This window comes from Myodes glareolus, chromosome 14 (genome assembly GCF_982192425.1).
Source record: "Myodes glareolus chromosome 14, mMyoGla1.1, whole genome shotgun sequence".
Taxonomy (NCBI): domain Eukaryota; kingdom Metazoa; phylum Chordata; class Mammalia; order Rodentia; family Cricetidae; genus Myodes; species Myodes glareolus.
In genome coordinates, this window is record NC_142039.1 from 2,912,442 (window position 1) to 2,932,099 (window position 19,658).

The 19,658-nt window shown below is 45.4% G+C and overlaps 1 long non-coding RNA gene across 1 annotated transcript in view; it reads left to right on the top strand.

The window, feature by feature from the left end:
• The first annotated feature begins 5,322 nt into the window (after nt 1-5,322).
• The window catches only part of LOC146891891 (uncharacterized), a 35,293-nt gene continuing 20,957 nt past the window's right edge, over nt 5,323-19,658 (top strand). Inside the window, exon 1 of the long non-coding RNA XR_015005006.2 lies at nt 5,323-5,775. This is a non-coding gene — a long non-coding RNA (uncharacterized LOC146891891). The remainder of the gene's footprint in view (nt 5,776-19,658) is intronic.

Genomic DNA, 19,658 nt, shown 5'->3' on the forward strand with positions numbered 1-19,658 from the left:
GAATCTGAGGATTTGGGCCTGGAGGAGGCAGGCACATGTGACTTTTGAGTGCTCTCCAGCTGATTTAATCGGTATAACTACCTGATGGTGCGTGCCTCAAAGTAATTACCAGCCAGGTTGTATGTATGATTCTGAGGTCAGAAAGCAGATTTTCTATTTCATACTAAGCATTGTTCATCATATAGAATATAAATAAACTAATTTATTAGTAGAAAGATGAAAATGTACATTCATATTATATATCAAATATAAATAATATAGATACAGATTTAAATTATAAATACATACAGAATATTTATAATAAATATAAATTATTACCGAATAAATGAACAGACTTTCTGTGTATTGATTGATTGAATTAAATAAGGTTGACTTAACTAATCAGTTAGTAGGTAAAAAAATACGATTGTTCAAGACTGACAGAATTAGGGAACATGTACAGAAAGTAGAAGGAGATACTGGGCTTTTATCTAATAGATTTTAAAGCCAATCGCTTCAGTTACTTGTCCAGAGCAGTGGTTGAATATGACTAGACTAATGCTATTTTACTGACAAGTGTGGCTGGGCACTACTTGTGTCACTGAGTGAAACAAGGATTTGTGTCAAACGTCGAAGATGAAAGTATAAACCAAGCCAAGCACTGCATGTAACTCTCAATTAATTATATAATCTGAGGCTTGACTATGGCTACGGAAACAATGAGAACCATAATTACATGTCCAAAGTCCAAAATGGAATCCCGCAAGTGTTTGACATGTGAAACATAAGGATGATGGAGTGGCTCGCCCATCAGCATGACCATGGGGCAACCCTGGCGCGTCACGATTCCAGCTCATGGAGTTTTCATTACCCCTTTCCTGTGAGCTGGGGGCTCTTGATGGATGTGAATTGGTTTCTGAATTCAGGCTGGCCTGCTGTCTTCAAGACTCAGATCTGTATATAGAACAGCCATGCAGATGAGCATGGGCCTAGGGCCAGACAGAATTAATTCAAGTCTAACAGCAATCAAGTGAAAGGGGTCTAAGGGCCCAAGAGAGGCAAACATGGCTGGCAGGAATAGCAACATACGCCTTAAGCTTCAGTGCCTCACTGCCCTGTGATGTGCTTTTCTCTGTGCTGTTGAGGAAACTTGAAATGTAGGAGGAAGTGGCAGAAACATTTCCAAATATTTATACGATGAGAGGGGCTCATGTCAGCAGCTGGAGCAAGGTGCTCAGCGAGCTCTTCTTGGCACTGACTGGATCTGGTGAGGACTTCCACACTTGCCCAGTGCTCGACTCTCTTGGAGCTGGACACCACTAGCCGCATGGGTCAGTCTATAACTGAAGGTGTTTGCCCTTTTCCTCTGTCGGACTCTAGTCTCCAAGCTAAGGATGATGCCTGTCTTGCCCGTTTCTGAGTTCCAACATGTGACTCCATGTCCACTAAGCGCTTACCGGTGCCATGAGTGGGGACGCAGCATGGGACTCCTGTGCTGGCCTACAGGAGAGAGCCAGCTGCCCTTCTCAGAGCCGCCTGCTGCTGTGTAGTTCTGTCTCTCACCGCCCTCCTCTTCTCCCAGCCCCCGCAGTGATATTTCCAAACAAGAAGATGTGTCAGGAGTTTATTCCGTTATTACACACAAAACTCATACAAATCTATATAAAGAAACAGCCTCATAGAAATAGGAAATATTTTTTATAAAGAAGGTATTTACAAAAGGACAATAAGTATATTAAAAGATATTAACTCTCAATAATAAATATACAAACAAAATAATCAAGTGTGTGTTTGTATATCATGCCCATGTACAAAAATAAAGAAAACATGCTGATTATTTTGAAAAGTGAGCGATAGTTGGGATGTAAGCTGCCAAGCTTGGGAATAGCAAGCAGCATGGCTTAGGTGCATGCATAAGCCCCTCGCCCAACAAGTCTGACTCAGAGTTTACATGCGCACTTTTAGGGAGGCGAAACTTATAACTGTATTCTAAAACTGGCTCTTTCAGCAGGTAGGTGTACACAGCTTTATTCCGGTCTCCAAGTGTGTGCATATACCTACAATTACACCCCTACACCCGTTCTGAATCAACCAACAGTTCCGCTTTTCCATGGTAGAATACAAGTCCATTAAGATGCTCCTCGCCTGGAGGGTGCAGTTCAGTGGCATCAGGTCGACTGAGTGCTGCTCAACCATCACCGCCATCCATCTCCAGAATTGTCATCACCTCCCCCAGCTGAATTTCAGTCCCCATTAAACACAAAGTCCCCGGGCTCTGACCTCTGCCTAATTCCTGCCAAGCACTATTCTATTTTCTGCCTTTATGAAGTTAGCTATTCCAAATATTTATTTCAGGGAGATAAGAATACAAGAGTAAAATATGTATGCACAAAAGAAATATTCATTCACTCAAAGTGCATTCCTGAGGTCCTACTATGTCTCATGTCATAAACAAGAGACATGAGGTCACCTGACTTACACACAAGTAGTAAGGAGAGTGAGCCATAAACAAACATGCAAATAGAAAGGCATGAGGTAGGGTGTGTGTGTGTGTATGTGTGATGTGTATGTGTGTGTGTGTGGTGTGTGTGTGGATGTGTGGTGTGCGTGTGTGGTGTGTGTGTGTGTGTGTGGATGTGTGAGGTGTGTGTGGATGTGTGGGGTGTGTGTGTGTGTGTGTGTGGTGTGTGTGTGTGTGTGTGTGTGTGTGTGTGTGTGTGTGTGTGTGTTTGGGTGCCTGTGTACCACAACTTGTGTGTAGAGGTCAGCAGACAACCCCTGTGTCAGTATTTATCTTCCACATTGTTTGAAATGGGGTCCCTTTTCCATTATTCGCTGCTGAGTATGTAAACCTAACAGGCCCCAAAACTTGCAGAGTTTCCATCTCCATGCGCCATCCCCCTATAGGGACTCCAGGGTTACAGATGTGCACTACTGCATCCCACTTCTGTGGGTTCTGGAGGTTGGAACTTAGGTCCTCACCACACATGGCCAGTGCTTTATCGACTAAGCCAACTCCCCAGCCCAGGATAAGGCTTCTGTAGGAAATAAAGGGAGTGACGTCAGGGGTCTCCCAGGAACCATTTGCAAATAAGAAAAAAACTCAGCAACTAAGCACCCTTGCTAAGGCAGAGCTCCCTGGGCAGCGTGTGGCGGTGCACAGCAGAGTGAGGTCCTTCTCAGAACCAGCCCCATCCATTCGCTGTGCCCTTCGTGGAGTGTGCTCCTGGAGGAAAGGACTCTGACCTTTCCAGGACAGGAGACCCTTTGGCAGAGGCACACACCAATGCTCCTTTATCCTGAGAAGGAATGTACAAGTGACAGTTGGGAGTGGTTGATGTCCCACCCTCCCGAACAGCAAAAGAGCAGCAGTGTGACCAGCGAGCTGATCTAAATCTTCTTGTTGTGGTTTTATTTTTGTTCTGGCAGGCTGAGAAGCACTGGGAAAAAATTACAATATATGCATGGGAAATATATTCTCTAACTGACACACCAGGGGACAGACTGAAGCAGGGCGGTGGCCCTGCTGTGATAGGGCTGAAATACTTGGAAAAACTGAAATAGCACCAAGGGCCTGGCCTGCCCTCAGCCCAGGCAGGAAACTCAAGGGTAATATAACACTTTGTTGTTAAGTAATGGCATTGGAAGAAAAGCGTGTTCAGGAGGACTTTTGGCTTAAACTGGGAATTTTTGTTTCATTTGCTTCCAAAAAGTACTTTTTTTCCCTCCCTAAAGTTCTTAACTTGTATTTCAAAAGTCCTTGTAGCTACATAAACATGATCTACACACAGTCTGGTTTTAACTAAAGCTGTGCATTGTCGAATATGCTGAAAAGCAAATTCGGGACCTCGGGTTTGGCCGCTGAACTCCATGGCGGCAGCTTTTATTACAGAGACTTGAAGCACATTAGAGAGCGGGCTGCTGCCTATGGCTGTGCGCCCTTGCGTGGGTCAGTTGACCTCAGATTATAAAAGGGAATAATAATAGTACCTATTCAACAGAGGTTTGTGAGGACAAAACTGAAGACCGCGAAGGCTAGTAGCACAGGGCAGGGTTTTCTTCTTATTTTCTATGGTATGTGGCTGGGTCTGTTCCTCCTGACTCAGGGTAGAAAATCAAACTTGAGTGTTCTGCCTGAGTGACTAACTAGTCTGTGGTGAACCTACCTACTTCTCCTTTGCCAGGAAACTGAGTACTGGCATGACCTGAAGGACTAGATCATCTCTGGATAACTCCGCTGAGGACAGACAGATGCGAGGGAAACAGCTGCAGGAGCTCGGGAGGAGCTGCAGCGACAATGGAACTGTCTCCAAATATTTGAAGGATAATGTCATATGGAAGAGAAATTAGATTTATTCTGTATGACTCTATAAGTGGAGACAGATTTCAGTTTTACAGACAGAAAACTTTCATCAAGATACAAGACAGCCATGGGCTGCTGCTGCTTTCCACGACGGGGCATTCTTATCTCTAAGGATTCCGTCCCAGAACAGCAGTCTCCTCTGTGGAAACAATACAGAAAATTCAATGTCAGAAGATGGCTGTAAGAAGCAACCTCCAGTGCCCCCCCCCCCTACACACACACAGATCAGGGAGGCTGCCCTTCAGGTGGCTATAAAATGAAATGTTTTGCTCACAAGAAAGCAGCCATGAAGAGGCGCAAGTCACGCACATAGGAGCATACAGGTCGTGCTAGGGTAGTAGTAATTTTAACCTTTGATAGCAACTGAGCGTCATGCCACGTTTGAGCGGGTTACAGATGAGAGTGCTCATACTTTACTGAATGTGGTTTATGGGTGCCTGCAGACACGGGGCCATGGGAAACTGAGCCAAAATCTTAGGCCTTAGGTTACATTTCAATTTTACTTTCTCCTCTGATTTTGACATAAGCAATTTGAACTTGCACCCTTGACCTGCTCACTCCTCCGCCCCCATCTCTTCCTCCTCCTCCTCCTCCTCCTCCTCCTCCTCCTCCTCCTCCTCCTCCTCCTCCTCCTCCTCCTCCTCCTCCTCCTCCTCCACCTCAGTTTGGATCAACTGCTTTTGAAGTCTAATGTTAAAGCTGCTCAACAGATAAACAGGAAACTGATATTTAGGTGGGAGTTCCCAGGAATTTTATACCACTGACCGCGGAGGCCAAGACAGAAAGGAAATAGGAAAAACAGCGTAAATACCTGAGTGACTAATGGTTGCGCAGCTCAGCTGGCTTTTCTGAGCATTTAATGGGAAGTTTCTTACAGGGGGAAACATCCTTGTATGTTTGGGGACACCATGTGGCACCGGAGGGCCAGATTGTAATGTTTACAGCACTGTGTTTCCTGCAGTGGTCACCGCGAGGCAGAAAGCCTTTCTGGTGGTCTAGAGAATGCATTTGCATGCGTGCTGCAGATCCTGTCCTTGGCACTGTGGTTTCTAGGCCTCTTCAGGCTTCGGATTGTTCGGGATTGTAAAGCCACCCCTCTTCTGGTTCACACGGAGAGTGCCTAAGAGGATTTAGAGTCGAGTGTGCGTATTTGCACTGCCTTGTTCTGAAGAGGCAGCTGGAGCGCGGGCTGGCCGGTGCAGCCTACCGCGGGTCCCCGAGGACCCCATTGTCCTCCGAGGGGCCGCGGCGGGGCTCCATTGTGCACGCAGCGGCCTTTCTCTCCTGCCCTCCGGCTCCCCAGCCTGCTGGCCGCCCCCGCTCCAGACAGCTCTCTGCAGCCTGAGATCTCCCCGCCACCGCATTTCTAATGCAGAGCGGCTCCGGGCTCCTTGCTGGCCATCTGCACGCTGAGATTGACAGCAGCCCCCGAGGTCAGTGTCTCTACTACTCTACTCTGAACAGCAGGCCACCCAGGCCTCGCGAGCAAAACAGGGACATCTGCTCCTCTTAATTTAGAGCACCGGTTCTAATTTCACCAGAGCCCCTTGCTGAATGCTGTCCTGGGGTTCCAGGAGCTGCCCCCACCCGCAGCAGAAGACTGCCCGCTGCTGGCACTCCACTCGGGGAAGAGCAGCTGAGAAGGCGGGGCCGGCTTACTCTCTTGAGCAGAATGACGTCGTGGTGGGGGTAGAGTAAGTGAGCCAGACCCCTGAGCAAACATGCTGCCAACTAGGAAACATCTTAGCTGGGAAAAGTCTTGTTCTGCTAAGGAGGCTGGGATGGCTGTGGGGACAGCCCCTTCTGCTCTAGGAAATAGACTGTGGGAAAGAACAAAGGAATGGGCAGAAAAGTAGAGGCCAGAGAGCCCCTTCTGATCCTTCAAGTGCAGGTCCTTGGCCTGGTAGTTGTAAAGAGAGCATTTGTGGTCAAAGCTAAACTTCTGTCTGGTCAATTGGCATCAAATTGGAAAGCTGGGAAATACAATTTAAAAGCTCTTTTACTCCTATCTCACCCCAGTCAGAAAGGTTTTGTCAAAATACCAAATAGCAACAAATGCTGGTTAGGATGGAGGACACTTGCATACTGCTGGTGGGAATGTAAGTTAGTCTAGCCACAGTGGAAAGCACTGGGGATTCCTCAAACAAGGCAAAGCCCTGGACCATAGGACCCAGCTTTATACCACGCTTGGATACAGCAGACCTCCATACCAGCATAACAGGCTTTGTTGCATATTCTGTTTATTTCAAGATAGGGTTTTTCTGTGTAGCTGTGCAGCCTGGCCTGGAACTCACTTTGTAGACCAGGCTGGCCTCAAACTCACAGAGATCCTCCTGTTTCTGCCTCCCCAGCACTAGGATTAAAGATATGCTCCACCACTGCCATGCCATGCTACATTTAAAAAAAAAAACTTCCTTAAAAAATACTTAAAAACAGGGGGAGTATTTGATAAGTGAGTGGGAACAGAAAGCAAGCAGGGTAAATGAGATCAAAGACTATGATACATATGCCGAAAATGGCACAGTGAAACCCGTTCATTCGAATCACACAAATAAAGTATCCTGGGGGCTGAGGAGAGGCTCAGGGTGAAAACACCTGAAGCACTGTTATGAGGTCTGAGTGTAAAACCCTGCAACCCAAGCAAAACCTGGACATGGCAGCATCCGTGTGCTCCTGTGCTGAGATGGGAGGCAGAGGAGGCTCCGAGGCTGAGGGCCAGCTAGCCTGGAGAACATAGATCCTGTTTCAAACAAGGCGGAGGGCAAGGAGCAGTTCCTAGTGTTACCCTCTGTCCCCCACAAGTGCAGGCACACACACACACACACACACACACACACACACACACACACACACACGGGCTAGGGGAGAAAAGCAAAAATGAAATTTAGGCAGTGGAAGAATGTACAAGGCTCCCTCAGTTTTATACCTAACACTGAAAAGCAAAATCCGCTAATCCATCCCATTTCATATATGAGCACAAGGGTGGAAGATCTATCCCTCTGTTGAGTATCCACCCTAGACTCTAAGATCCCTGGAGACAGACCAGCACCCTCGTCACTCTGTGTCTACAGTACCTGGGCAGATACTTGAGTCTAAATTAACATGGGAATGAAGAGAGGCTGTGACCACTGGTGGTCATGGTCTCCATTTCTGTGTGGACCCAGAGTTGGATCATCATCACACTGTCCCCACTTTTCCTCATGCCCCCTTTCCTCCCTGCATTCCTTCAGACACTACTTTGTGCCCTGCATGCCAGATATGGGTAATCATGGCAATCAAGGAAGGGCTCTAGCCTTCACATCCTCTCCTAATGGGAGGTGCCGTGCACATGTAACCAGCTTGCTGGCACTCGGGGTGATGCTGACCAGTTACAGAGTCACTAGGAAGGTCTTAAACTAGCTGCTAGGAGAAAGAGTGCCTAAGTAGGGGCTACGAGGTGAGGAGGGATTCTTTGCACACAGGTCCCTTGCCTGCACCCCCACCCTACCCACTATATCTTACTCCTCTGTAAGCTCCCCCTTCATCTCCTGCCCCCTTTCCAGGCTTCAGGTAAGACACCCTTCCCTGCTGCCTTGCCTAGGTAAGGTTCTTCTATTTAGTGACCCTGTAGCTCCTTTGTGCTTATTTGATGTAGCGTTCACCACACATGCAGGCTCATCTTCCTCATTTCTTTGCAAATATTTTGAGGCTATAACCAGCCATTCTGTTATGGAAAGAATCACCACACCCTGGCACAGGGCCTTAACCCACCATGCTTCCTGATGTTTGTTGAGTTGATGAATAGTTAAACTTTTCTTCAGCCAATGAGTATTGTTTGTGCTGTGAGGGCAGACTGCAACTGGTCTACTCCAGGTACCAGCAGGGGCTTGTGGAATAAAACAGACATTGTAAACTTCCTTGTTTTGCAGAATGTTTTCATCAAACATTCTGCAGCTTGGTGACTTTTCTTCTTCAGAGTGAATATGAGCAGGTACTCCCTGTAAAGGAACACCCGGCAAATATGTTTCTCAGCTGCAGATGTCACCTAACCTACAATGAACTCAGGTCATGCAGTGTCCTGCACGGATTGTTTCTGTCCAAGAGGCACCGTTAACATTCTGCAGCTGGGGACAGGGTAACCACACACTCTTTGTCCCAGCCCTTCAGCCCCTGGAAGGTGGGGAAGCTGCTGGAGGAGAGCTGGGCAAATCAGCTTGTCAATAGAAGGCTTAGCTCCTTCCCTGGGCTTTGTTTAGGTTTGTTGTTGTTTGTTTATTTTTTATACCACATGAAAAAATTGTTTCTGTGTTTTCAGCAGTGAGAAGATTGAGGCTATAGAGTAAGAAAGTATGATTGATACAGTAGTCCCCCTTACTCCACATGGAGCACATGCCAAGTCCTGCACCCCCAGTGGATGACCGAAGCCTTAAACAATACCAAATCCTGGATGTACCAGGATTTCCCCATACATGTGTCATAGTTAGCTTCAGCTGTCCACTTGACACACTCCTGAGAAAAGGAGACCTCAAGTGAAGAATTGCCCAGATTAGATTGGCCTGGCGCCATGTCTGTGAGGCATTTTTTAAAATGCTAGTTGATACAGAAGGACCAAACTGACTGTAAGTGGTGCTGACCCCAGGTGGGTGGCCCTGGGTCATGCAGGCGAGGTTGCTGAGTCAGGCTGTAGGTCGCTTTTCTTCATGGTTCTTACCACGGTTCCTACGAGAGCGACTGCCCCGACTATGAAATGATGATGTGTGATCAGGAAGTGCAAGCCACATAAAGTTCCTTCCCTTAAGTTGATTTTTGGTCATGGTGTTTATCACAATGTTCTAGTTTGTTTTATGTTGCTAGGACAGGACCATGACTACAGCTTCTCAGTGAGAAAAGGGTAAACTTTACACCTCAGAGTCCATCGTCGGTGAAGCCACAGCAGGAACCTGGAGGCAGGAACTGAAGCAGAGACCATGAAGGAATGCTGATTACTGGTCTGCTTCCTAGGCTTGTGCAACCCAGCTCTCTTGGGGGTGGCATTGCCCACAGTGGGCTGGGCCCTTCTATAACCAATCATCAGTCAAGACCATGCCACACAGATATGCCCATAGGCCAATCTAACGGAGGTGATTCTTTCATTGATGTCCTTTCTTCCTGGGTGTGTCAAGTTGGTAATTAAGATCATCTGTCACACACAGCAACAGAAATCAAACTAATACACTTACGTGTGATGATTCACCAACTGGGCACAGCAAGAGATTACCAATAACTCACAATAAAATACAATAAGTATAACGTTACACTGTTATAGAAAATGTCTTTTAAAACACATGGACTGGTCTGAGAAGATGACTCAGTCTATAAAATACTTGAGGGAAAAGATGGAACTCAGTGAGCATGACCTTTAGAATCCATGATTAAAAAATGGCCACATTTATAATCCCAGTTCTGGTAGACTGGGAATATCCTCGGACTCCAATCTATGAGCCCATGTCCCAGTGAGACATCCTGCCTCGGAAAACAAGGTGGGAAGCTCCTGAGGAGCAGCATGTGAGGCTGCCTTCTGCTCCCCCACACACATGCACAATATGTGCACATATACACACATAAAAGGACTCATGAACTGTTTGCTTCCAGAACCTTCTCTTAATCTATTGAGACCACTGCTAACAGACTCTTGGGCTCCAGCTGGAGCATGGTGATATGGAGCTTGCCTAGCATGTGCTTGGGCCCCAGAGCAGGAGAAAGGGTGATGAGAAAGGATGGGTCTCACAGTGCTGAGATTATCTCAAAGTTCTCGTATCTGTGTAGAACTCTCGTGATTGTTACAAATTTTATTTAAATGCTAATATTCATTACAAGTAAGTGCTCCACTTCCAGTCGGTTCATTTATCTCATTGCCTCTGGCAGTGGTGGTGAGGGGCCCACAAGGGGTTCCTGCTCATCTGCTGGCTGTCTCTGAGCTCTAGTGAGGTGGCTGACGCTGTCCCAGTACTCCCCAGCTAGAGACAGCCGGTCTGCCTCTTCCCCGGAACCCTGTGGGTCGGGCTCTTCCGGGACTGCTGGGTAGCCAGTGGCCATCCCCCCAGCAGCAGGTTTATGATCTGGGACCACTGTTCAACAGTAGAGACCTGCACAGTGAAAGATGAAAGAGGATTCTGCTGGTCAATGCAGCCTAGTTTGATCACAAAAGAATCAGTACTAGATTACTATAGGAAGTTGTTTTTTTTTTTTTCTAGGAGTTCCCAGTCAATATGAAAAGCATGTAAAAGCCTTCACCTAGATGGAGTTACTTCTAGGAATCCAAAGGTGTCTTGAAAATGAGTGTGGAAATGTTTTTTTAACCATGGGTTTAGAACAAAGGGCTTCATTCCTTGGACTCTAATTTTTTGTGCAAGGGGTTAAGTTGGGCTGAGTTTATTCTACTAGATGCTTGGAGTACAAAATCTCTTTTCAGATGTGTTCTGTGATTATAACCTTAGTACCTGAACTAAGTAACATCCTTATCAAATGTTGACTGTGCTTGTAAGTAAATTCAATGTAGAACAGTGTTGGCCACAAGTATTGTGACACCATTCACCTCCTACAGGAGGGTTGCTACCAAGAGACTAGCAATTTACCAATGTCCTAAGGAGCAGGGAGGGAACTACTGAAAACCTCTTGGCTACCACCTTGGTGTGTTTGTGCATGACCTGTCCCTCTCACAACCCTCTGGGACCCCATCCTGTGCACAGTGTGTTAGAGGTTTCCAGAATCTTCCCTATAGTTGCTCTGAGCCTTATGGGCTGGTGCATTGCCCACCTCCGTAAACATTTAAGTTGCAAATCTTAGGCAGAGGCTACTTAAGTGCTCCTGGATACGTGTTTTCCTTCCCTTCTCCAGACAGACAGTCCTGAAACATCTTTCATATAGTCTCTCAGGCAGTTCTTAAAGAGCCAGGAACCCTCGGTCAGGAGCTTCGTCCAACTTCATAACTCATCCTCATATTGGTTTTCCAGCCTTCTGTGCCTCATCCTGCTGTCTCCTACTCCTACTCTCTGGACCATGCTTCCCAATAAATATTTGTTCTGGGGCTTTTGTCTCAAGATCTGCGTCTAGGAGGAGGCCAGGAGAAGCTCAATTTATTATTATTTTTTAGGAAGTCACAGTGTTTGCCATCACACCTCCTCGTCTAAGTCAGTTTAATAAATACCATTAAAATAAAATAGTTTACCCTTCATTTTGCTTTGTGGGTCTCTACCCCATTATGTGTATGAAACAATTCACAGGTGGAATAAGCTTCCTGACACTGGAACACAATGTCAGAGATAATTAAAAGAGGAAAAGGATGGGGTTGGGTCCCTACAGTCTTCTTTGAGAACATGCCCCTGTGACATAAAGGAGGCCCTGTCTCTTACACTTGTGCCCTGAGAACCAGCTAGCCCCAGGTATACTAGGATGGTGATCCTTTTCCCCTGCTCTCAGGGCCCTGCTCCAATCAGCTCCGTGGACTTGTCTGGTGATTAGCATCTAACCTGGTCAGCCTTGTCAACTTGATAGATCCCAGAGTCATCTGAGAAGAACATCCTCAGCTAGAGTATTGCCTAAAACAGATTGGTCTATGGACATGTCTGTGGGAGATCATCATGATGATGAATGGCTGTTCCCAATGGGCTTCTCCCTGGGCCTGGAGGAAGGGGCACCCTCGTGGTCTCATGGGGGATCCTCACGGGCTTATTTGAGGCCTACTAGAAACTAAACAACACTACAGGGGTAGCTCCCATTCTCTTGGGTGTTCTAACAGACACCGGACACCAATGAGGGGATGCAGGGCAGAATTGCGAAGACTAGCCAGGAACTCAATCATACCACTCACTGGGGTGCTTGGAAATGGACAGAAAGAGAGGGAGATTTTCAGAGAGCCGCAGTGAACAGCTGGAATCAAAGTCACTGTGTTAGACCTCCCAAAACCACCAGGAAAGAAGCATCCATGTTCCAGCTACAGAGAAAGCCACTGGAAATATGTCCCCCTGGGAACAACAGCCTATAAAATATGGGTCAATAACAAATGAGATGATTTATGTTTTCAAGATGATAAAACCAAAAAAAAATGTTGGCCATAAAAGTAATCCATTTAATTAGTACCAACTATATGGTTAATGAGGGTCTTGTTAGCTGTGACCTGGTTTTGACCAAGTACACGTACATATAAACAAAACGAATTCTTCCTGAGAGTCCTGCATGCATTCAACCTGGGCACATCCCTTGTCAGATCCCAGACTTCCAAGCCTGATGTCCCCCCTCAGTCACTTCATAACGAAAGAAAGCCCTGTCTCAGAGCCTAGCAGATGCAAAGATGCCTCAGTGTTTTGACTCATGATCAGAATTTTATCAATATAAGAATTTGTGGATTCATAGTTTTATTTCCAGAATCTTAAACTTTGTGCTTTTTTATATATATACCTGGCTTGCTTTTTGGCCAAGTCTGTTTGAAACTGACCTGCACATATTTAATAATTCAGATGTAGGCTGAGCTCCACATTCCATAAGCAACTGTAAAAACTTACAATCACAGTTTGAATTTATCCAGCTTGATGGATTTTACCTAAATTGGGATTTCATATCTATCCAACAGTAGCTTCATAAAGTCAGAGATCAATATATGAAGAAATGCTATGGAAACCACTAGTTTGATAGCTAATTAAAATTATAATATATAAAAAAAGAATTCGAACAGAAGTGTCCTGTAGAGGTGGACAATGCAGTTCTCAGAAGACAGGGGTTATTAAAAGAAAATCTCAACACCAGGTATGGGAAGCCTTCCTACGAAATTATCCAACGCCAGGGGAGCCCCAGAGGCACCCGAACAATGCAGGCAATTGCCACTGCTTTTTTTTTAATCCATTATAACTAATGGTAAGACTGTTGCCAGAGACAACACTCTCTTTGGATAAAGGGCATAGAAAAACCAATCTTGACTGACCAGGAAGCGCTCCCTGCTGGTTAGCTCACGTAGCTGGGCTCTGCAATGCTGCGCAGGCTTCCGGGAGAGAAGTCATCAGCAGTTTTACCCAGCACCAAACTGGCATGCCCTGCAGCATGTGCCCATTGGTACAATAGCAACAAGGGTATTACGGTATTTCCTAACCTCTTTCTGATTGAATGCAAGGCCTGCTCCACAGGAGGGAATTTCATGGTTGGTACTATAAACCTGGTCAAAACCTGGTCAAAAGCCAATGACTGAGACTCAGATCACAGGCCCTTGGAACAGGAAGGAGAAACCAACCGTTGTTTTGATAGATGTTCGTGCTGTCAAACTGCCTTCTGAAGACTTATATTTATACTCAGAGTTGTATTTTGCTCAGCTTGGTTAAAGATGCTTCTTTTCGCAATGGGTAGTTCTTAATGCGGAGATTCATAATTGGCCCAAGGGATGAGGAGAAGTTGTGAGTGCTCAGCTGTGGATGAATCACTTACATCAACCTCTTCCCGGTCAAGTCTCAGAAGCATTGCGAAAAAGAGGGCAAAAAGCATGTAAGAGCTAGTGGACGTGCAAGAGAGCTGTGACTCCCAAGTTCTGGACGTGCCGTGCTTGTTATACATATCAGCTCACTGAAAACATGGTTATCTTCACAAGATCTATGCAAGATCAAGTCAGTCAATGTTCCGGATTAGCTGGGGGAAAGGGGAAGCTCTTGGCTGTTGGTGGCTGCTGAAGAAGGGAGAGACATTCTCCTTTAGGGGTATGGCTAGTTGTAGGTTACCCACAGCCCAGTGGACAGTCCACACCCATGCACTTAATGGACAGCACTGACTGTACTCAGGCTTATTAATAGGAAAAAGGAAAGAAAAAGAGTGGAGAGTTGGATCCGTGGTTAAAAGCACGTTTGAGATGACCCAAATTCGGTTTCCAGCACACACATCAGGCAGCTCACAATCGTTCATAATTCCAGCTCTGGGGGACCTGACACCCCACCCCACACCTCTTTAGGTCTCAGAAGGAACACTGTACACACATATGCAAGCACATACAGACATATATGACAATAAAAATAAAATAATCCTATCAAATAAAAAGGATATAAAGTAGAGAGGGAAACAGTGGGGGCAACAGGGGCAGGTGGCAGAGGTTCTAGTGGGTGGATATGGTCAAAATACAGTGTATAAAAGTAAAAAATTTTCAAAGCCAAAGGAATTGCCACATACCCTGTTATCATCTACTTGGTCATATGTCTGCTTAGTTGGGCAGGGGTCCCTGAACAAATCAGACGTGTAGTCTGCTTCTACTCCCCTGTATGAGGCTACATCCTGAGATACTGGGAAAAGAATCCTTTCGTGGGCAGGCTTAGCAGATAAAGTCACTTGCTGCCAAGCCTTACGACCTGTGTTTTATTCCTCGATTCATATCACAAAGGGAGTGACATGATTCGCATGGAGTCTTCTCTTACACACACAAATAAATAAAGGTACATTTTTAAGAGAATTTTTTTCCATGACTCAAAGTTCATGTAAGGACATAGTTGAGGAAGCCTCTCCAATGGGTTCATACATCCCCCAGGCAGGCACAGTGCCGTGGAAACTGGTAGGAACATCTTGACTTTTGACATGTATGAAGAATGAAGGACCCTTGTTTACATATGATCGTTCTAAGACAAGGGACCTTGCTTTTCCACTTTAGCTCAAACCCCTCAGCTGTTTTATTAGAAGAGCATGTAAGCTAACTGATTCTACATGTTGTCATTGTATGTGGTCCCTAAACGGCCACACCTCAAATACAGCTAATTGCATCTCCCATTTTTCTTTGATTCCCCACCTACATCCTTCCTAGGTGGGTGGTCTTGTCAGTTTTATTGATCTCTAATTTCAAAAACTAACCAGACAAACACTTCACTTTCTAGCTGTGATCATGCCTTACTTGTGGAGGGTCACAGAGGCAGGAGCATGGGAGTTGGCATGGAGGCATGAGGACCCAGACAGCATGAGAGAGTGACTCAGCCCAGACCCTGTGAGGCCTGAGTCAGAACACGCATTCTCTGGGCTATGTGCTTTCTCGATTAGGTTAGGTTGTCTCCTGCAGGCTGTCCTCTCAATTGATTTAGCCCATGCCAGGGGAGGAAGGCTAGGAGGCTATTGCTTACCTTCTGTGTTTGTCTTATCAACACACGGTTGGGTGTTAGAGTATTTGCAGAAGTATTTTTCCCTCTTCCCTTTGAAAACATTGAAATTTCTCCTGATTTTTTTTTATTAAAAACTCTCCTGTTCAGAAGATTTTAAGCAAATGCCTCCGTCTTGAGCAACTGTCATAGTCCAGGTTCTGTTGCTGCAGCGGAGCGTCTGCGGCTGAGTAGCTCAGAAGGAGTGGAGGTTCAGTTCTCACAGTTGTGGTGGCTGAGAAACCTAAGAGGCTGGCACTGGCCTGTGGGGACGGCCTTCCTTAGTGTCACAGAATGGTGGAGGACATCACATCACCGTGAGGAAGCGTGCAAGGCAGGAAGAAAAACTGAGCTGAGCTCATGATTTTTATCAGGAACTCAGTCCTGAGATAAGCAACTTAACAGCCTTAAGCCATTCAAGGTCTGTCTTCTTACAGTTCAGCACAGGGACTGGGAGGTGGGAAGGGGCTTCCAAACCACTGCAGCAGTTTTGTCATCGGCAACTCTGGCCGTTTGATGGCCAATGGCTGCCTTCTTGTCCTCCCTTCTCTTGTCAGACCAGATTTAGCTTCTTGTGTCTTTGTAGGTGGAACAGCGAGTGGCCCCAGCCTGGAAGCTCTTACTCGGGGGTCAGGCTTTTCTCTGTGTTCGAGTCACAAGAATCTTTCTCAATCTTCCGTGTGTCATCTCTGTAAGAATCTAGAATGGGTCTCCTTCTAGTGAAAGACCTATGTGAACAGAAACACATTCTTTCTTTTTACTGCTGTTTCCGTGCCTCTGGGGCAGTGGTGGCAGGAGGCTGACCCTGCGCCTCTGTTGACCGAGTCGGTGATTGCTGCCTCAGGCTCCATGCTAAACTCTAAACATACAAGAAGACACTGTGCTAGGCAAAATATGTCTGCCTTGCAGAGCACCAAAATCAAAGATGCAAGGCAATGTGGAATTATTGTCCAACTATGTCGTTTCAGGATTATGGGATGTGTGTATTGAGTGAGGGTCATTTGGGGTGGGTGTCAGCATCAAGGAAAGCAACCAGGAGGTGATGGCTGTGTGGTTTTGAAGACGGTAGGAATTTATCAGCACATCTATATTTCAATAGCTGTTTGTTGTCTGCTTCCCTTCCTGCCTAAATTCTTTTAACCTAAGTTCTCTGGACTCCCCAGCCAGGTCTTTAGTTCCAGGAAAGCCAACCTACTCTTTGTAGCCCCAAGGACCTATTAGATATGGTCTAGACCCTTTGGGTCCATTGTAGCTCATCTCTGTGTCTCATCTCTACTCTTGCTCAAACCCACAGAATCCAGGCAGCTTCCCTGATGAACTACTCATAACACTCATAACACGAGCTTTCAGTGTGTGCTGCTAATGACCTACCTAAGTCACACTGGCAGAAAATATGGTCTGGCTGTCTATAGGTAAAAATAACACAAAGAAAAGTGTCAGGATCCTCCTCTATGCACTTCCCTAAAGGCAGAAAATGGTGTGCTCACGGCACTGACTATCAGCAGGGAAGTCAGCCCAGCAGTGTCTGCCTGCTTTAACCAACGTTCTTCCTGTCTCCACTGCCACTGTGTCAAGGGGTCCTGTCACAGTTATGTCAAGAAGACTTAGTTCTTTGTGGAAATTTAGTGCTGCTTTAGTGTACTTGGATAGGAGAAATATAGAAAGAGCTTAAAAACTACTGGGAGATTTTTCTATTTTAATACTGTGGGAATGTGTCCATCTTTGTACTTCAATAGAATAGTTAAGGAGGGGTGGATCTGTGAGTAAGAGTACTTGCTCTACAAACACAAAGACCTGAATTTAAATCTCTAGCACCCACCCACATAAAAGCCATGTATATCTCTAACCCCAGTGTTGAGGGTGGAGACAGGAGGATCTCAGGAGCAGCCTGACCAGTCAGCCTAGCCAAAACGTCAAGCTTCAGGTTCAAGTTCAGTGAGAGACCCTGTTTCAGGGGAATAAGTTGGAAAGAGACAGAAGAAGACATTGTCTTTTTCTGGCCTCTGATGCATGCACACACACCGTACACACACATGCACAGATCTCTCTCTCTCTCTCTCTCACACACACACACACACACACACACACGCATGCATGCATGCATGCACACACACAACAAAGAAAAGAAAACCTAAGTAAGCAAGATAATAATAATCTTATACTTGTGTATTATACTGTAGGACTCACGTAGAAACTAAATGTCACTTCTTTTGAGACACCTTGCTGAGTCCTCAGAGCTCAGAGTTGTTGTGGCCTCGGTCTACACTCATCGCATCTCCGCAGACCTCTAGTGCAGCATATGTCGTGGGGGAATTATGGCAAAGCTTCCATCTCTGACTCCTAAGCAGGCTTCTTCTTCATTTACATGCTTCTGTGTTCTGCCTCATCATTGAACTCAACTCACTTCAGGGATACTCAGACAAATGAATGGCGTTTCTGTATTAAGTATTTGATGGAACCTCTTGTATTACTTTTTTGATATGATAAAGAAACACAAAGCCAATGACTAAAAAAATATTTACAGGAGAAAATTTAAAATTTTAGATGACGTTTTCTAAAAATTTCCTTCAAAATCTTTTATTTTGAACAGATGACAACAAATGGAAGCTAGTCACCTATCTAACTATCTGGGCCAGCATTTTTGCAGTGATGTGGAATTAATGGATCCCGGCCTTTCCATAAGAGCTTGAAAGGAAGTGGTATCCCAAGCTCAGAAACATGTGGAGCAAATAGTTGCTATGTGAATTATGGAGTATTAGGTAATTCTCTGGGCATATTCTTCCTCATCCTTAAAAGTTAATCTCTGAGCTATGCACTGTAATAATAGATCTGATTGAAAAAGTATTTCTGGCACTAATGCATAATGCATAAAATATGTGCGTACAATCTGAAGGCTGAAAAATAGATCATTCTTTAGGGTCAAAGAATGATATGAAAGTTCCTGCCACTTCAGAGGAATGGAGCATGGGTATCTAAGGGCTTAGCTGATTTTAAAGACTGATTACCAAACTGTTCGATGAAATATGAATCCTTACTATAGCAATCCACATCCTATTTCAGGGGCTTCTTAAAGGAACAGGCTTGCTAGGTAATGCCAAGCGTTAGACAGTGAGTGGAAACTGAGGTTGAACAGTCCCTTTTCTATTGGTTACTAAACTAGACTTTAATCTCTAAGAAAAGCTTGAAATGATAAACAAAACTTGGTATCCATGGTAACATGCATAAGAAGGTAATTACTTTTCTTTATATTTTTCAAATCCCAGAGTTTAATAGCATAGTATATGCATTGCCTCAGGCCCACAGTTCCTGCAGTTGGTCATTAAGAATCAGAAAATGCCCTCTTTACTGGTCATTATTACTAATAAAATGCAACTTAAAAGCCCTACGAACAAAGGAGCTCCGTGTCAGCAGGAAGGAGGAAAGGTGGGAAAGTGGGAAGGTGGGAAGGCAGACCTTGACTATATGGGGTCTTGGCATAGACAGCAAAGACCCTGGAGCTTCTGGCTCAAAAGTCAGGCGTGTTTCCTGAGAGACACATTCCCCAGGAAGCCCTTTCAGTAGTGATTAATTAGACTCAAGAGAAATTACTCTGTTTTTTAGGTGAGCAGACCAGAAGGACCTAAGCCCATGTCCTCATAAGATCACCCAGCTTCTGTAGGAATTTTACAGGAGCAAAGAATTCTATACCTGCTAATGCCAGAGCCATGGTTCTCAACCTGTCACAAATCCTTTGGGGTCACATAGCAGATATTTACATTAAGCTTCATAACAGTAGCAAAATTACAGTTATGAAGTAGCAACAAAACTAATTTTATGGTTGGGGGTCACCATAGCTTGAGGAACTGTGTTAAAGGGTCACAGCATTAGGAAAGCTGAGGATCACTGTCTTAGAGTTGGGGGTCACCATATCGTGAGGAACTGTGTTAAAGGGTCACAGCGTTAGGAAAGCTGAGGATCCCTGTCTTAGAGGCTCACCCTTTGTTATATTTACTTGGAAATCTGGGCTTGTGTTATTATTTCTTTTCCTAAGAAAGACAACAAATCAGATGCTTGTGAAGACACAGAGGGGGATTTACTTATTAATCTGTCTGAGGGTCTTTCTCCACCTGCAGAGCGTTGGCAGTATTTAAGAACACCCGAGAAACTTCAGCCCAGTGGAAACCAAAACCTCTCCCCTGGCTGTAACGGTTTCTTTCCCAACCCTGGTACAC